This window comes from Theropithecus gelada, chromosome 4 (assembly GCF_003255815.1).
Source record: "Theropithecus gelada isolate Dixy chromosome 4, Tgel_1.0, whole genome shotgun sequence".
Lineage (NCBI taxonomy): Eukaryota > Metazoa > Chordata > Mammalia > Primates > Cercopithecidae > Theropithecus > Theropithecus gelada.
In genome coordinates, this window is record NC_037671.1 from 125,962,385 (window position 1) to 125,975,022 (window position 12,638).

A 12,638-nucleotide genomic window follows, 5' to 3' on the forward strand; every position below is an offset into this window, starting at 1 on the left:
TGAGGGGGGGAATCATCTTTTCATATATTCATATACATATATATCTCCATGAAATGTATCACTTGTATATCTTTTTAAAGATAGATATACAAGATAGATATACATATGTATTAATATACGTATATATCTCCAAGATATCTCCTGTATATCTTTTTCAAGATCGATATACAGGTGACATATTTCTTGGCGGTATATATTTATATAAATATATGAAAGTCTTTCCGTTGTAGTCAAAAGATAGCTTGGCTGGCTGCATAGATCATTTTTCAATCAAAAACAACAGAAATTTCTCCATTCTCTTCCAACTTGCAATGTTATCTGAAAGTCTGAAGCTAGTCTGGTTCTGCCCTTTAAAATAATCTGGGTTGGATTTTTTTTCTGCCCAGTAATGCACAGCCACTGTAGGAAATATTTGATAACAAATAGATACAAGGACTTTCAAAGCTTGGTCTTTTATAATTGTTTAAAAGGCTCACCTGCAAATTAATTAGTATTGTGGGCCTCCCCAAGCATACGGCTTTATAGTATCTATAAAGAAGATTTAGGAAGACAATGATTCCCATTAACGCAATAATCCACCAGAACTGTGGATCCCTATGGTTGGGGCCCAGGGTCACCCATCCAAGTGCCCAAATTGGGTGAGTTTTGAGTTGCTGCCCCCCAGTGGTAGGAGCAGGTAGTGCTTATTTATTATTTCACTGCCGTCTTTAGTACCTTCCAACATAATCTTTTTAAAAATAGATTTCTAACTCTCCATGTCTAAGAAGAGTGCTTCAAGTAATTTATCCAAATATTTTTATTCAGAAAATATTTAATCTCTTTATATATTTAAGTTACAGGATAGAATTGGGCAGAAAAAAATTAAACCTCTACTATATTTTGGGGATTTTTCCATTTGAAAAAGGTTGATATTCGGTTTCACTGAAAACAATCAAATTTTCCTAGAAATCTTTCTTTTTTCTTTTTTTTTGAGATGGAGCCTCCCTCTGTCACCCAGGCTGGAGTGCAGTAGTATGATCATGGCTCACTGCAGCCTCAACATCCCAAGCTCAAGAGATCCTCCTGCCTCAGCCTCCCAAGTAGCTGGGACCACAGGAATATATCACCACTCCAGGCTAATGTTTTTTGATGCTTTGTAGAGATAGGGTCTCACCATGTTGCCCAGGCTAGTCTTGAGCTCCTGGGCTCAAGCAATCCTCCCACCATGGTCTCCTACTTCTTCTTAATTTCATTCTAAGTGACAACTTTTCCTCTTTTTAATTAAGTGTATATAACATAATATAAATTAGGCAGTAAAGCAAAGTCTCAAAAACTGAGAAGTCAGAGGTCATCTCAAGCCCCGTAGACAAGTCTTGTATGGCCCAGAAAGTGGTTTAAGTTGTATTTGAAGATGCCTGTGCCTTTGGGTATGGTCATAATCTCCCTGAGGCTGAGGCCACCTTTCCTGGTGCCTTATACCAGAATATTCTACACTTTTGTGTATCTTATCTACATTTTGAATGGTTTAAAAATGCATTTTTGCCTAAAACATGTCACTATTCTGACATCCTTCTTTTTCACTCGCTCAATTCTTCTGATGATTTTGCAGTCATTCTCATATTATCATCTTGCGTGGTAGTTTTTCGCATGGTGATAATTGGGAAGTTGGAATTGCAAACAGATTCTTTTTCTTCAAACCATCACATTTTTCAAAATGTGTATTATTTCTGGCAAGCTCCAAATGGAAGCAGGAAAGCCAGTCTTTGAATTGAATCAGTGCCATGCACCAGCATGTCCCTACTGAACGGAGAGGAGAATTGAGTGTTATGAATCCATTGAAATGTGTGCCCTCACTCCAGCACGATGGTGAAGATTTGCACGTTTCTGGTTTTGCTTCAGAAGCTGCTCTGAAGGTGCGTAGAAAAGCAGCTGTAGAAGTTAGAGTCCCGATGTTTACCCAAGGGCAGCATGACTAGGAGCCCTACCTGTTCTGTCAGGGCTGTCAGAGACACATTTCGCTTCTGGGAGAAGGACATCAGAAAATACTGTGCTCAAGTAGAATTCCTGCCTGCTGCCCAATATCATCACTCTAACATTGTCTGAAAAGGGTGTGTGTGTTGGGGGTGGGTGGCTATTGGCTTGGACTATTGGATTTTTTCCTAGTTTTCTACTAAAGACCAAGACCCACTTGTCTTTCTTAAGAAAAAAAAAAAAAAAACAACCAACTATTTAAACTCCTTTCTTTTTTCCTTTCCTCCTGATGCTCACTTTTGCAAACTTACAAAGCAACCTTAGATTTTTATCTATTTCAGCAGCTTAAGATGAAAAGCAGCTAGATAAAGTAAAATGTCTTTATTGTTCTTTGGAAACACGATTATTCAAGTTATGTTTCTTTAAGTAAACAAATATACCAGGATTTTTTTCTTGCAATGAATCAAGTGATTGGACAAGAAGGCCAATGACTTACTCATTTTTAAATCACTTTTGATCTCCTGGCCGTCTTCCTCCTATCTACTCCCTCCAAATTTCCATAGGCATCTTGAATTCTGGAGAGCACTGGGGGCTTCAGCCTTAGGGAAGGAACTCGTGAGCTCCCTGAGGCCTCTCCTGGGCTCTGTGTCATTCGGGGTAGATTTTCTTTTAGTGATTCCCTCCTGGCCTCAGAACACTGTTGGGAGAGAGGAAGGAGGAGGAACAGGCATCCAGCCTTGTCTTCTGAAAAGCCCCCGGGCTCCTGGAAAGCCTCCTTTCTCTCCCTCTGCCAACAGCTTCCACACCGTGCAGGGAATGGTGGCTGAATTTGTCTCACAAACTCTGCACACTGGACTCTCTCACATAAGCTCCTGAGCCAAAAGCGTGACCGCAAGCGAAGGGAGATCTGGCGCCCGTCTTTATACGCGTGATTCTAAGGAGGAAAATGGTGTGGATTCTCAAGGAGTCGCCTCGGTCCTGAGTCACTGAGCACATGTGGTCGGTGCTACTGTCTGCAGCCAGCCCTCAGCGGGCCCGTGGCTGTGTCTCCCGTGTGGTCATCACAGCTGAGTAAACGAACCGTGGGGAACCAGCCCCCACGCAGATTCTGGGCGGAGGAAGCAGCCTGGGTGCAGGGCAGGAGAACTCCCGTGTGCTCGGTCCCAGGGGAACACCCCACGCGAGGAGGGTGGACACGGGGGCGTTTCTGTGGTGGCTTGGCTCGGCCCATCTATCTTCCTTTATGCTGTTTTCTGTGCTGGTTTGGGACACATTTGAGCTTCTCTGTCATCTTTAGTTTGGTCACGAGTGAAGTGGAGACTTCGCAAAGGGAGATCTGTGCTTGTTTTCCTGTGGTCGGCAACTGCGCTGGTAAAACGCTGAACTGCGGGTTCGATCCTGCGAGGGAGAACCGCAGAGGATGGCCTGTCTTCCCGGTGCCCGCAGATGGCCAGGGAGGGCCGGGTCTGCCCAAGGAAGTCAGTTCTTAGTGCTGGGTGGGGTCTAACCATGGGACACCCTCCCTGCTCGACAAAGGAACAGAGGAGGATGCGGGCCCAGGCCCATTGTCAGGCGGTGTCTATCAGGAGGTGTGGACCACCGGAGGGAGCGGGCATCGCGGCTGTCCTCTCCCCACTGTGCTCCCCACCCGTGCTCACCTCATTGGGTTTTGCTGACAGAGCTTGAATTCTATCCAGGCAATCATTTATTTCGCTTACTTGTAAAACCAGATACGCTGATTAACGTACAATTTTAAAGGTATTTATATAACTGTTGAGGATAATTCTTTTCCTCAGGAAAATATTTTTTAATGCTTCCTGGGTATATGTTTGCCCATCATTGATACTTTCCAATTTCTGTAAAATGTTTGTCAATGCATTTATTGCTTGCTTTAGAGAATGGAGAACTGCTGGATCTTCCCTTGGTTCCTCCAAGAGCTAAGACGTTGCACGAAAACAACGTTCTGGTGGGATCAGCTCTTGCTTCCCGACACTCCTTGACTCTCTCCGACATCACTACACAGCTCCGCGGCTCTGCCTTTCCCTGCCTTGCCTGTGCGCAGGAATACAACGTATTGCGTTCTTGTCTGTATTAAATCAGGTGGAAGTAGAGCTTTTATTTCTAAGACCATAGTCTCTTAGTAAGGAGCCTAGGCCTCTGGAGAACATAGGCAGAGCCAATTGAACTCCGTTTCTGCCCGCACTGCACCAAATGGACAGAATCCTTCAAAACCGCGGAGCTCACAGCGGGCTCCTCCACCTGGTACATAAAGAAACTGCCACATTGAAAGTCTGCAGAGGATGGCATGGAGCTGGGGGGACGAGCTGGATACGTCTTGCGCTTGCTAGGAACAGAAAGAATGTGTCTTTACAGGCAGAAACAGAAGCACGGGGGAGAATGGAAAGGGAGGCAAGTGTGACTTCCAGGTCAAGAATGCCAGGGAGGAATAAGTAGAAATGGTTGATTTTTTTGGTAAGTACATAAGGCAAGGCAAGTTTATGAAGAATGAGCATCAGGAGGCAGCCGGGAACTTCTAGGTTCGGTATATCCAGTTTCTCACCTCCGACTCCACGGGACTCCCCTATTCTGAGAAGTGCTCACTGCCAGGAACCCATGGGTAAAGCATGAGCCACTGAAACAGGAAAAGTTCCTTTATTCCCCTTGCAGGGTGTGTGATGGTGTTGTGGCTCGCTTCCACGGTGCCCCGCTGCTCATACCCCTAGGGGGAGCATGCAGACAGGCAGCTTGTGGGGAGGGTGTTTGCCTTCCAGCCCCATGGCACCCTCTAGGGTTGAGTGTTTACAGCTTCTGAAGCCCCAGTGGGCGTGAGTTACAGGACGCTCTTTTTGTTTTGCCATCTGCAGTGGCTTGTGATAGTCAGCTCAATTAGAACCTCTGCCTTATTGCAGGGACAGAGGCCTTTCTGTATTCCGGGTTCCCGCCTTAGTGTACCAGAAAAATCGGATCACACGTGGGCTTGGAGAAGGAGTGCAAGGTTTTATTGAGTGGTGGAGGTGGCTCTCAGCAGATGGATGGGAGCCAGAAGGGGGCTGGAATGGGAAGGTGGTCTTCCCCTGGAGTCAGGCTGCTCAGCAGCCGGGCTGTCCTTTGACCACCCTGGCCCAATTTCCCTCGGCCTCCACATCTTCTGAAAACGGAAATGCCTGTTTTCATCTAGGTCCGTGGGCACAGGCGGGAGGGTGCAGCCTTTGCCAGGGACCCCGCCTTTCTCTACCTAGCACTTCCAAGCCCCCCTCCCATGTCACCGCTATGTCTCTGTCCTCATCCCTGACCGGGGAACCTGCCTCTGCTGTAGTGAGAAAGACGCACTGGAAGCCAATGCTGCTGCCGGAAATGGTCGGGAGTCTCCTGACTCCCAAACGTTTCACCTCTTGACTGCTTCCTGCGATGTTCAGGCTGTATTTCCTTCTACCTTATTACTGATCATATAAGTAAACCTCATTGGATTACAGCCATTTCTGGGAAAATGAAAAACTTTGGGTAAACTTCCATTCGTTATTCTTGTAAGCCTATCTTAGAAGAATTATAAGGACCTGGTAGGCCTGATAAAAGAAACTTCAAAATTACGCTTGGCATATTCAAAGTCTCAGTGAGGGGACAAAGCCCACAAGGATATCAAAAGGGAGCTCTAATAATTTGGAGGTGGTGAAGCCATGGGGGCGAGCCTGATTTCAGCTCACCTTTTCCAGAGAGCCCAGCTAGCCAGTTATCCACCAGTATGAAGGCCTATCATAATGGTGAAAAGAGAAGTGATAATTGAATTTTGCACTTGCATAGCTCTCTGAATTTGCTCCACACGCTTTCACATCTGTGGTCCTCTTCTTAGTCTCAAAAGGGTCCTAAAGAGAGCAGGAAGCATGTGATGACCTCATGCTATAGGCAAAAAATCTGAGCCCCTAGGGGATTAGACTAGTTAACTTCTACTGTCTTTTCCAAATCTATCATCTGTGATTCTATGAGTTTAAATACACTTTGCAATTTTTCCTAGTAAGTAAAGGGCAAAGACGTCAAGCATAAAACATGCCCAGTGTGTGCCCTGTCTATGCACACAAATGGGGTAATTTACATGTGGTGATTCACCGACTAATATTCAGTCCTCTTGTCTTAATTTTGATGGATTGCATGCTACTAACTAGAAGCCTGTAGTGCACACTGGAAATCTGGAGTAGCCCTGATTCTGGAATCGCTTACATAACCTGTGACACACACTTCTCAGTGAAATCAGCTTTTTATTTTTTCAGCATCTCTCAGAGGAATTTTTATTATCTGAACAAAATTTGTAGACTGACCCCCAAGGGGGGGAAAAAAACTTTATCTTATTTCTTGTTTGTTCCCACACCTCCCAAATGGCTTTAAAATGTTTAGGTATCCAATTGGAGGCAACTGGTCAGAAACAGAATTCGTGTCATAAACAGAGCTAAAAATGAGATAGTTAAAATTCATGTCCTACCTTACTTCTCTGGAAAAGGCTGGGGGTTATTCATTTCCCTGCTATTTCTAAAGTACAGAACTGAAGTATAGAATTGGTAGCAGCTATGGCAAACCATACTCTATTTTGAGCATGGTGAATGCAGAATTCACACAGCCCAGGAGAAGCTGGGGAGCATGGCAGACACGAGTTGGAATTCCAGCTCAACCTGCCTGTGCCATCAGGAGCAAATCCCACTACCGGGTGTAACATGCAGGGTTTCATGTGAACGAGGACAAGGAAACCGCACTATTTTTTTGCAGCACAGTCACGTTGTAAATATAAAGGACTCGGAGGTCTTTCTATATTTATGGCAAGCACTCTTTCCAGTCAACTGAGAAAATAAAGGGCTGAGGAAGCAAAGAGGGAACTGGTCAAGGGAGAGACAGCAAATCACCAGGGACTGTCAAGAGCAAAGCTCAGAAATTGGATTTTGCTCCAGTTGAGAGTTCCACGGCTTTGCCTGTCTGGGAGACTCCCCACCTGGTGCCTCCAAGTGCATGCGGCTGTGTGGCTATGACCACGGTTCTCAGTAAAATGATCAGCGGTGTGTTTGTCTCATGTCACAACTAGATTGCGAGTCAGTGGAGATCGGCAGGCAAGGCCTAGGCATTCCCTGTGTTCTGTGAGGCTCAGGATGCCGGCATGGTGTGTTCACATTTTGGTTACACTGAATGGAGTGGGACTTCTATTATATTCAACCCAAACAAAAACAGAGTTCAAATTAAGATTCTGGGTGAGATATATATATATACACATATATATATACACACACACACACACACACACATATATATATATACACACACATATATATATACACACACACACACACACATATATATATATATATATGAACACATTTTATTTAAGGATTTATTAGATCAGTAGGATCTCTTACTGCTTTATCTGAAAAGGTAAAACGTTCACTCTGATGTTTTAGCAGGTTCAGTAGAAGTAACTACTCCAGACTTCACAAAACTTATGTACATGTCTTTACCAGACTTCACAAGTACAGTAGCCCCCACCTCCCAACTTATCCAAGGTTTCACTTTCCATGGTTTCAGTGACCCCTGGGCACCTAAGGTCCGAAAATATTAAGGTACTTTGAGAGAGATAGCACACTCACATAACTTTTATGGCAGTGTGTTGTTATAATTGTTCTAACTTATTATGAGTTATTGTTGTTAATCTCCTATTGTGCCTAATTTATAAATTAAACTTGATCATAGGCAAGTATGTATAAGAAAAAACATAGCATACACAGGATTCGTTGCTATCCACGGTGTCAGACATCCGTTGGGTGTCTTGGCACATATCCCATGTGGATAAGTGGGAACTACTCTATCTTTTCTTACCTGGTATTGTTCTAGCATGAATATGAGTCGAAATTAACCTTCTAAACTTGGGCTGGCGTTATAAACACATGGAGCAGTGTTAGGTTAAAGGAGGCTGCCTTCTGTGCTCCACGGATAATGGTGAAGGCAGCCAAGAAACTGCATTGTATTTGGCTTGTATCACAGCACAGGACATGCTTTGCACATAGATTTCCATGAAATTTATCTAACATTAAGATGAGATTAATCAGGCAGAAGTACCTGACATCATCACCTAAATAATTCTGTACCACTTGAAAACTTTTGCAAAAATACATTTTTGAGTAAATATACAAATTTGTGGCTAAGTGTGTATTTAAGAAATCACCTTGGAATCCTTAGCTTTTGAAAATAGTGTAATTCCATGAAATGTTTCATTTCTGCACCAACGATTTGTAGCTAGATGTGGCAAGACTATAATAAGTAGTTCTCAGAGGAAAGAATTAGCAGCTTTAGGAACCGCATCCGTCTTAGCTTCTCCTAATTTATATATCAGTATACTTTTTATTAGACTACATATTTTTTATGTCATTTAAAACATTATAATCAATTAAGTAATTAAAAGATGGTATGAGACAGGTGATACTCGCACAGATAGTGAAGCTACAAATGGAGACTGAGCACTTACTGGGTGCAGAGGCATGAAGATCTGTCTCAAATGGGAATGAGTGTCTAAGGGGAAATCAATGAATATCCTTCTTGTTCTGTTGATTTTTCCTACACAGGAACTGTTTACCAGAAAAAGCATCTGGATTCGATTGCCTTTTCATTCGTTGTAGACCACTGATGGAATCTGGAACCACTTACGGCCTCATGGTCTGTAAGTGGCACTTAGAGCATGGACAGGAAATAAGAATGACAAAAAGTGTCTCCTGCACAGTTCTCAGGAAATTCTCTTGGGTCTTTATTGATACCTCGAAATATCCATTTACCTTGAAGCAAATAAGACGCAACACAGACTTTGCAAGTTAAGAAGTAATGAATTGGATTGACGATCATTCCTTATCAAACACCAAAACCCAGTATTTTTTGAAATGTAATTTCACAGCTCAAGGTTCAGGGGCAGGGATAAATGCATTAAATTGTAAACACTTCACACTGAAAGTTGCTCTCAGCCGGGTCAAGAAAACCCTGTGCCACACCCCGTGGCCTGGTTTTACTCCCCACACTGCAAGACAACACATTCTATCTTCGAACACCACAACTGGAATTCATAAATCCTTCTTCATCCTGAGCTGATCTTTTTCTCCACCTAACTCCTTAACCCTGAAAAAGGTCCAACATGTTACTGTTCCGTGTGACGTTCTTAATGTCTAACACCATTTACACATAACTTTCCATACGTCCTCAACATTCCTTCTTATTTAAAGTGACTTCCAAATCCATGAACATTGCAGAGTCCCTCTTGGACATGGTCAATGGACCTCCTTAGACCCTCAGGACCTCTGAGTTGAGAACAATACCCCATATATGGCCTGGCCAGAGCCACATAGAGTGGAGACCACCTTCCATTCCTGGAGACTGGTCTTTGTCTATTCATCCTAAACTTGTTTGAGAGAACCCTCCTCCTAGCAATCACATTACATTGGTTCACACCAGACTGAAACACCTAAAACACGTGGCCAGCCTTCTCTCATAAAGATATGCGCTTATCCGGGTATCATTCAAGCATGCTTCTCAGGGGGGTAGATTGATGGGTGCTAATTTCAGCCAACAGGTGTTCACATCCAAACCAGAAGTTCAAAAATACCTACCTCAAGGGACATTTGATGATATGAGACTTGATCTTAGGAGAATTTCAGACAGGTTTTTCTTTCTGACTTTTTATTCTTTAGGTTTTCGAGCAGGGCAGCTGTGCACAGTTGCCAGTTGTACTTCAAGCAGGACTGAAGTGCAGCCCATTCCGCTCTCAGCAAACCCTCTGCTGGCCTGGGGTTGCTTCTGCCTTTCCCTGATGTGTACGTCGGAGCTTTTATAAGCTATCAGTGACCCTGATAGCAGGGCATGCTGTAATTCAGAAAAGTATTGATAAACCTCAAAAACACCTCAAAGGAAGATACGACCATTAAAAAAATAAATGGTACCGAAATGCATAAAACAAAATACAGGAACACCCTCTCTCCCCCTCTCCGCATCCCTCTGATTTCCACACGAAACAACCACTTCCAAGCCTCTTATTTCTGCTGTTTCAGAAATTCATTTTCTTTTTCCTAGATCATACATCATTATTTTGGGATCATTACTTTGTTTCTTTAGACGTTGGCTATTGAGCGCCTGTTACGGACCAGGGAATCCAGTTCTCGCAGCAGTTCCTTCCCAATCCTCACATTTTGCACACCCTTGTGGACTCTGTGTGATGTGGTCATGATTATTGGCTAAAGCTGTGGCATTCATTATTTGGTCCCTGTACATATCTCTCAAGTCTGAACCAAACAGGGTACTTGGATTCCATTTTTTTCTCTTGTACTACTTGTTTTTTTCCCTGCAATTAATATTTGTCTTTTTTCTCCATGTGCTTAGTTTTTTAGTTACACCTCATTTTTTCCAAATACTCTCACAAATCTGTCCCAGAACTGACAGTAGAGTTTCCAACTGTATTCCAAACATGTTTTAAAGCGTGCTATCAGCTCCACAACCTTTCACCTGGAGCATCGCTCCTACCATCCGCCCGGGCTACATTGTTGCACACCTGTCACACACTTGTGCTGGGACCTCCTGTCACCCTCCTTCTGGGAAGTTCCTTTGCTGCTTCCAGTATCTCACACTTTCCCTTTGTTGAGACTAGATTGAAAATGCATCCCATCACAACGTTTTCAACCAGTACAGAATTCCAGGTGAAAATCATGTTTCATTTGAATTCTTGTCATTTTGTTACACTGTGTCCTACTGTCCAACAATGCTGTTGAGAAATAGAACACCATTATTCTTCCCTTTTCTTCCTGCTGGCTGCTTTCCCTCTCTGGGCACTCTTGGGTTCTGTTTTGGATCCCTGCCAATAATGAGCTTCACAGGGATGTGCCTTGGCCCAGTCTCCTTCCATCCATTGCCCCAGTGTGTGCTGTGCCATTGAACATGAGACTCCTGGACTTCAGCCCTAGGTGATTTTCCTGTGTTATTTCTTTAATAATTTCTTTTCCTCAGTTGCTTTTTTTTCTGTGCCGAATTAATCCTCAAATTTTCTTATTTTTTTCTGTCCTTTTGCTGGTTTTGTTCTATTTTCTGGGGAATTTCTTCACTTTTATACTTCCAACTGTTGGTTTTTAAAATTTGTAATATTCCATTTTCAATTTCCAAAACCCCTCTATTGTTCTTCACTTGCTTCTTTTATAACATTCTTTTTTTTTTTAACATGAATGCAATATCTTTTCTTTTTCCTCTGAGAATATTATAGTTTTAAGAACTTTTTTTCCTCCCCGTATGGTCTCTTTCCAAGTTTCCTTTACTGTTTATTATTTTAGCCTCAGTCACTCTTGTTGGAAGCTTTCCTTGGTTATCTTGTTATCCTTAGCCATTCTTTCTTATGTAAGAGCAAGGCACTAAAATGCAGACTGGAAACTCTGGTGAAGGGTGGAGGGAAGGACTCCCTAAACTTCAATGACTGCAGGTCTTTACTTTGTTACAGCTCAGCTTCTCCGGGAAACGCTCTCCTATGTCTTGTCTGGGGGAAAAGGTGGGGGTTCGGGTATATAAACACAAGCAAGCATTCTAGGAACAGGACAAGAGAGGGAGGTTGGAGCAATCGGTGAGGGAGAGGAGTGTTTCACAGTCAGATATGTTGATTCTCATTGCATCCTGTTCCATCTAGACCCTTGTCCATTCACTACACACAGTGTGTGAGTCCAGAATCCCTCTGGTTTAGTTTCTCTAAGGCATAAACCCTTTGTTTCTTCTGGGGATTTGGGACAGTGTGTTATAAACAAAATTTATTTTCATCTATTTATGATAATGTATTTTTTTAAGAATTTTCTTTTAGTACTCGCTCTAGCAGCATATTTACTAAAATTGGAACTACACAGAGATTAACCAGGCCCCTGCACAAGGATGACATGCAAATTCATGAATTGTGACACATTTTTTAAAATAACTTGAAATGGACCACTATGCAAATCTTAGAAGAAAACATAGGGAAAAAGCATCATGACTTTGAATTTGGGAATGATTTCTTGACTATGATATCAAAAGCACAGGCAGCAAAAGAAAGCAAGAAGGCGGATTTTATCAAAATTAAAAACTTTTGTGCATCAAAGGACACAATCAACAGAGTGAGAAGGTAACCCATGGAATGGGAGAAAATATTTACAAGTCATATAACTGATAAGGGATTGTTATCCAGGCTATGTAAAGAATTCCTACAACTCAACAACCACACACACACACACACAAAAAAAAATATCCCAAACATCCTGATTCAGAATGGGCAAAGAACTTGAGTAGATGTTTCTCCAAGGAAGATATACAGCAAGCACATGAATGGTTGCTCGACATCCCCAAACGTTACCATTCCCCACCCATGTGGACGGCTGTGATTGAAACAAACCATTAAATAAAAGACAGGCAATGATGAGAGTTGGCAAGGATGTGGACAAACTGGAGCCCCTGTGCATTGCTGGTGGGAATGTACAACAATGCAACCATTGCAGGAAACAGTTGCCAATTCCTCAAAAGATTAAACATAGAATTACTGAATAATCCAGCAATTCCATTTCTGGATATATACTCAAAAGAAATGAAGGCAGGGACTCAAAACGATATTTGTATACTTTTTTTTTTTTTTTTTTGAGACAGAGTCTCCCTCTGTTGCCCAGGCTGGAGTGCAGTGGTGC

At 42.8% G+C, this 12,638-nt stretch overlaps 1 non-coding gene across 1 annotated transcript; it reads left to right on the forward strand.

Moving 5' to 3' along the window:
• Positions 1 to 11,787: 11,787 nt before the first annotated feature.
• LOC112623899 lies at positions 11,788 to 11,891 on the forward strand. Its single transcript, XR_003119256.1, has one exon. It is a non-coding gene; the product is annotated as a U6 spliceosomal RNA (small nuclear RNA).
• The last annotated feature ends 747 nt before the right edge of the window (positions 11,892 to 12,638 follow it).